The sequence below is a fragment of the Oratosquilla oratoria genome, chromosome 3 (genome assembly GCF_046742065.1).
Source record: "Oratosquilla oratoria isolate Oo_2021 chromosome 3, ASM4674206v1, whole genome shotgun sequence".
In the NCBI taxonomy this organism is placed as follows: domain Eukaryota; kingdom Metazoa; phylum Arthropoda; class Malacostraca; order Stomatopoda; family Squillidae; genus Oratosquilla; species Oratosquilla oratoria.
This window is the reverse complement of record NC_134779.1, coordinates 79,082,807-79,090,306: the sequence shown is the minus strand read 5'-3', so window position 1 is coordinate 79,090,306 and position 7,500 is coordinate 79,082,807.

Below are 7,500 nucleotides of genomic sequence, written 5' to 3'. Positions count from 1 at the left end.
GGTGTATATAGTGAGTCAGGCCCACAATATACACAATATTTATACAGAAGAAAGAAAACTGGGAGAGGTCATGCCACATGAAACCTTCGGACATTATACATACAACACATTCAATTACAAATGGAAATGTTAATGTTAATAAAATACATATACATTCACATACACATAGAAATAAGAATGGTGATAGTAAAAAAAAAATAAATAAATAAATAAATAAAATAAAAAGAACAAAAACCATGTGGCCGAAAGGTCCATAGGACAATTGGTACAATTAGGAAACTAGATACTGCTTTACTATCCTATGATATTGTTTAGTTAAACCAAAACACAAGTAATATTATTATCAAATTGTACAAAAAAGAAAGAAAAAAAAACACAATATTTAACAGAAATACGAAAACTGGAAAGGTTATGCCACAAAACTTTCGGACGTTATACATACACAGAAATATTAATGGTAACAGTAAATGAAAAATTCATACGCAATCATATACACATGAAAATAATAATGGTAATAGTAAAACAAACAAAAAAAATACAAAAGAACAAAACCTTGTGGCTGAAAGTTCCACAGGACATTTGGTACCATTAGGAAAATTGGTACTGTTTTACTATCCTATTAATTATAAAATTGTCTAGTTTAAATAAACCTAAACTCAAGTTAATATTATTATCAAAATTGTTCTTTATGAAACAGGATTCAATGATGTTCCTATCTAAAGCTGAATTACAATCAACAATTTTCTTAACGTTGTCCCAGTCTTTTTCTGTGTATGTATAACGTCCGAAAGTTTTGTGGCATAACCTTTCCAGTTTTCGTATTTCTGTTAAATATTGTGTTTTTTTTTCTTTCTTTTTTGTACAATTTGATAATAATATTACTTGTGTTTTGGTTTAACTAAACAATATCATAGGATAGTAAAGCAGTATCTAGTTTCCTAATTGTACCAATTGTCCTATGGACCTTTCGGCCACATGGTTTTTGTTCTTTTTATTTTATTTTATTTTACTTATTTATTTATTTTTTCTTGTTACTATCACCATTCTTATTTCTATGTGTATATGAATGTATATGTATTTTTATTAACATTAACATTTCCATTTGTAATTGAATGTGTTGTATGTATAATGTCCGAAGGTTTTATGTGGCTATGACCTCTCCCAGTTTTCTTTCTTCTGTATAAATATTGTGTTCTATTTTTTCTTTCTTTGTACTCTGAGGATGTCGTAATAGACGAAAACGTTCAGTATTCCGACTTTAATTTCCCTGTGGTTTCTGCAATATCTTTTCGTCACGCGTTATTGTGATTATTTTTGCATATATATATATATATATATATGTATATACATATGGATATTGTGTATGCATATTTATCAATCAACCGTTGGAAATCAACCGTTTGGCTATTAGGAGTCCTTCACATATTTTTTTTCTGACGGTCGCCAGACAATTTTATTCAGCCGGGAGGAAGGCCCTATTGGTCAAGGAATTTACAAATAAGTGCGTTCATGTTAGTTGTAGTGATTTAATGATTGGGTTGAGCTACAATTACACCTATAATGTCTTACGTTACAAAAACTATTCTTTGACGTGCAGATCTTCATCCACGTTCGTCCGAGACATGTATGAATACTAACACCTCCCGTGCCTGTTGGCACCTTTTCTGTGAAGCTGCTCGCCGCCACGTGATTCTATTCGTTTCCGCTGCGCCCCGCCGGTAGCGGAGAAGAGTCCACTCTGATCAACGCGCCTCCGCATCGGGTGGCACTTTATCCACTAAGTTCGGCTGGCTGCCGCCATTCAGCTCCGTGGGACTCCCTCAGTGACGAAGAAGTCAACATTCCAAAGACCAAGGTCAGTGGTAAGCAATCAAAGATGCAACACGTATCTAAGTCTTTTTACGAGTTCACATCTGACATAGTTTTGCACACGCAAACCTTACTCCTACACATACCCGGACACAGGTACAGTATGTGTGGCTCGAGGTGCCCTCAAACAAACCTGAGGCACCAGAAGACTTCGACATTTTGAGCTAAATCACAGGAAACGGGATGATATTGTCTCAGCTCTGTAAAATTACTGATGATCACACACACACACACACACACACACACACACACACACACACACACACACACACACACACACACACACACACACACACACACACACACACACACACACACACACGCACACACACACACACACACACACACGCACGCACGCACGCACACACGCACGCACACACACACACACACACACACACACACACACACACACACACACACACACACACACACACACACACACACACACACAGTAGACAAAAAAAAATGCATGATGTAAAGGAAAACACAATTTAGTTAGGTACTTAAGAGAAAAAGAGGAGAAAGAAATGCCAAAAGAAATTCTGAAAGAAGTACAAGATGAGGGGCAAGAAATAGAAAAGGAAATAGAAAAAGAGCATAGAGACAATACTTAAAAAAAGAATCGATTTCTAGAAATTGAACTAAGGTCACAAATGATAGCAGAAGTATCAGCAAAAACAGAAAAGTTGGCAAAAAGTGAAAACTACAAAAATATATGGATAAGAAAGGAAATAAGTGATGAGGAAAAAGAGAGAGAGAAGACACTAATAAATGAAGCTTAAAAAAAAAAAAAAAAAAAAGCGAGAAAAGAACGGAGACCGGAAAGATATTTTTTATTTACTTTTTTTTTTATCTTTATTTTTTTATTATAATTTTTTTTTTAAAGAGTTGGACTTGAGGCTGAGAAAATGGTATATCAAAACAAAGGACACACAGGAAAAAGAAAACAAGGACGAAAAGGAAAAAATTATAAGTAATTTATACCAACATGGTCTGTTTTCAGGATCAAATGATTATCTGGCGGAAGAAAAACCAGATGTAACGGAAATTGTGGAGACGAAATTAAAAGATCCACTACCACCAAATAGTGTTGGACAAGGTTTATGCAATCATTGGATGCAAAGTAGAGAGGAAAAACAGGGTGGAGGAGTCATGTTTTTGACTAAGAAGAACTTAAATGTGACGAAGATCACAGAAAGAGAAAGTAATGTGGAATTGATCATGATAAGAGTTGAAAATAGTGCATGAAAAACAGAAAATTTGTGATGATCTATGTGTCCCCGAAAACACGTTCTTGGAAAGAAAGTGATCATTCCAAAACGTTGAAAGACATACATTAAATGAAATGCTGAAAGAAGGAGGAAATCTAGTAATTATGGGTGATTTTTAACTATAAAGAAATCTGTTGGGAGGAGATGACAGTGAAGGGTGGAGAGGACCTTTGGGGAAACATACTACTGGACATGGACATTGAATACACAATAACTCAATGGGTAAAGGAAAATACCAGATATAGAAATATCGAAGATCCGTCGAGACTAGATTTAATATTTACATCAGAGCCTGAAATTGTGGATAGAATTAAATACAAGACACCAATTGGGAAGAGTGATCACATATTACTTAAGCTCGAACTAAAAAGGAAATATGTATGGGGAGAAATGAGAAACACAGAAAAGGAAGACTGATATAGAAATAACGAAGATCCGTCGAGACTTGATTTGATATTTACATCAGAGCCTGAAATTGTGGATGAAATTGAATACAAGACACCAATACTACTTGAGCACGAAGTAAAAAGGAAATATGTATAGGGAGAAACGAGAAACACAGAAAAGGAAGACTTATGTATAACAAAACGGATTTTGGGAAACTTTGAAAGCTCTTTCAAAAAGAGAGTTGGGAAAAATTCTTTAATGAAGAAACACGGGTGGAAGAGAAATGAAAATTTTTAAAAGAAATTTATAATGAAGGAGTGGATACATATGTACCAAAACAAAAACAGGAAAAGGTATACATTAAGTGCTGCTATAACAAAAAGTGTAGTGAGGCAAAATATAGAAGAAGCAAATCTTGGAAAAGATGGAAAAAAGAAAAAGAAATGGAAAGTGGCAAATATATATAAAACTAAGAAATAAATATGTAAAAATACGCAGGGAAAAAAAAACTATGAAAAAGACATAATAGACAAATGTAAAGATCAACCTAAATTATTCTTTAGATATGTGAATGGTAAACTAAAAAAGAAAACAGAAAATAGTAAAACTACGTCAAGGGAACATGGAATACACAGAGGATTTAGAAATGGCTGAAATTATGAACAAACATTTCAAGTTTATATAAAAAAAAACAAAAAAACAAAAAAACATACAGAATTGGGATGAAGGAAGGGGAGAAAGATCTCTCCTAATGAGAGAAACAACTGTAACATAGAAATAAGGGGCCAAATAATGAACCTTAAAGTCAGAAAATCACACGGTCCGAATGGAATTGCAAACTGAATACTAAAAGAATGTATAGATGAACTAATGGACAAAATATATAAGAAAATAGATTGCTCACTCAAAGAAGGAAAGGTACCGGAAAACTGGAAAAATGCCAATTTCATGCCAATATACAAAGGGGGAAACAAGGAAGACCCAACAGATTATAGACCAATCTCCTTTGCAAGTACAACAGCCAAAATTTGTGAAAAAGTTATCAAAAGTAGATGGACTTAACATCTGGAGGAAAACAATATACTAAATCCGAGACAATTCGAATTTAGACAGGAAAGATCATGTACCACAAATTTGATCTGTTTCTATTTAAGGTTAATATATATATATATATATATATATATATATATATATGTATATATATATATATATAATACAAGAAAGGGACGGATGGGCAGACTGTACTTTCCTAGACTTACAAAAGGCGTTTGATAAAGTACCACACAAAAATTATTAAAAAAAAAACTCGAAACAACAGGAGGTATACAAGGAAAACTATTCAAATGAATGGAAGGTTTCTTGCATGGAAGAAAAATGAGTGGTGCTCATATAAATATTCTACTTGGTAAAAAATGATCAGTGGAGTTCCACAGGGTTCAGTACTAGCTCTGATAATGTTTGCTATATATGTAAATGACATGGATGAAGGCGTAGAATGCTACATGAACTTCACAGCAGATGACGCAAAACTACTAAAGAAAGTAAGTGCGGTAAAAGATTGTGGATCATCACTACAGAGAGATTTGAACAAGGTCTGGGAATGGAGTCAGAAGTGGGAGGTGGAATTCAACATTAAGAAATGTAGTATAATGGAATTTAGAAAAAAAGAATATTAGGACAATATAAAATCGGTGCAAAGAAAGTAAAGAAAGTTGGTTCCGAAAAGGACCTAAGAGTAATTATAACCAAAGAAATGTCCCCAGACAAACAGATAAACAAAATAGTCGGAGAAACCTACAACAATTTGTTACGATCAACAAAAGTGGCTTTCGATTACTTGGATGAAAAAATGGCAAAGAATATACTAGTCACACTGACAAGACCAAGATTGGAGTACACTGCGACTCCATGGATACCCAGTAAAAAAAAAAAAAAAAAAAAAAAAAAAAAAAAAAAAAAAAAAAAAAAAAAAAAAAAAAAAAAAAAAAAAAATTATATATATATGTACATATATGCATATATATGTATATATATATGTATATATATGCATATATATACATATATGTATATATATATATATGTACATATATGTATATATATGTATATATATATATATATATATTATATATGTATATATATATATATACATAAATACATATATATATATATATATATATATATATATATATATATATATATATATAAAGAAAATGGAAACAATCCAAAGGGCAACGACAAAGATGCCCCAACACTTTCAAAATTGACATATGAGCAAAGATTGTCTAAACTGGAACTACCAACCCTGGAACAAAGAAGAGAGAGGTGATCTGTTGGCCATTTACAGAAATATGAAAGGCATGGGAGTACTTGATAGAGAAGACTTATTAAATTGGGATAGAAGAAAAACAAGGCGACATGAAAAGAATTTAAAAAAGGACAGTTATAGAAGAGATCTGAAAAAAAGCTTTCCAGACAGAGTGGTGGATGTTTGGAACAAATTGGACGAAACATTAGTGTGTGAAAACACCATGCATGCATTTAAGAACAAACTAGATGTTGCGAGATACAAAGACGGGTCACTACGAGCATAGCTCCCCTTCCCGTAGAATACAACTAGGTAGGTACACACACACACACACACACACACACACACACACACACACACACACACACACACACACACACACACACACACACACACACACACACACACACACACACACACACACACACACACACACACACACACACACACACACACACACACACACACACACACACACACACACACACACACACACACACACACACACACACACACGAACCTTCCCTCACCCCCATTATAAAACAATAAAAAAAAGTTCTGGCGCAGGCGAGGACCGACTCTCACGTACGACATACGAGTGAATATGTAGCCAGTAGTTTAAAGGCTGCCCTGCCGTAGACAAGTTGGGTAGCGGCTGGAAGAGTGGCGATTGTTTTCTTCCAGACACTAGCGTCATATCGAACCGCAAACAAGCGCCCTCGCCATCTAAGTATTTGCGAAAAAAAGTCGTTTGTCTTTTCATAAATCATATTAATCGCTCTGATTCCTATTGTTATTCGAATATTATCTATATATCATCAAATAATCATGTAAGCCTGGTTGAGCTATTGATATAAAAATATATCCACGAAGGAAAAGTATAATAACAAATTGATGGAGAAAAAGTAGACAATGTTGCAGACTAGGTACAAAATGTTGTTAAGATCGGTAGACAATATTAAACACGTGAGTAGAAACTTTTGGAAACTGGTTATAAAACCTTGGTGATTAGTCAGCTGTTGATTGCTTTACGTCATACGTGATTGGTCGAAAGCCGTTGGGAACGTGAGAAGGAAGCACTGAACGACATGTTGGAGATGTGGGCGGAAATTGTTGAAGAAGTGGTCAGAAGCCATTGGAGGTTGATCAGAAGTTGTTGGAAACGTGTCTAGCTGCTGACGACGTTCAGAAATTGATGGATTCGTTGACAGACGCTGTCGGAAACGTGAGTGGAAGCTGTTGGAGGCATTCAGAAAATGCTGGAAACATCTAAAATCCGTTGAAGACGTTTATAAATGGATAAATGGTTGAAAACGTTTTCAGAGTATTTTAGAGACTTTAAGCTATTAAAACTATCTAGAAACTGTTGAAAACGCTCAGAAGTTGATGGCATTATCCAGAAGGCAGTGAAAACTTTGATAGAAGCTGCTGGAAACTTATGAAACCGCTGAGGACATCCAAAAGCTGTTGAAAATGTCAAGAGGCCGTTGAAGACACCCAGAAGCCGTTGACATCACCCAAAAGGTAATGAAGACGAGAAGTTACTGGATACTTCCAGAAGCTATTGAAGACGTTCGCAAAATCTGCAGAAGATATTCATGAATATAAGCGGTTAGAGCCGTGGGTAGCTGTTGCAAACATTCAGAACCTACTGGAGATACCCAGAAG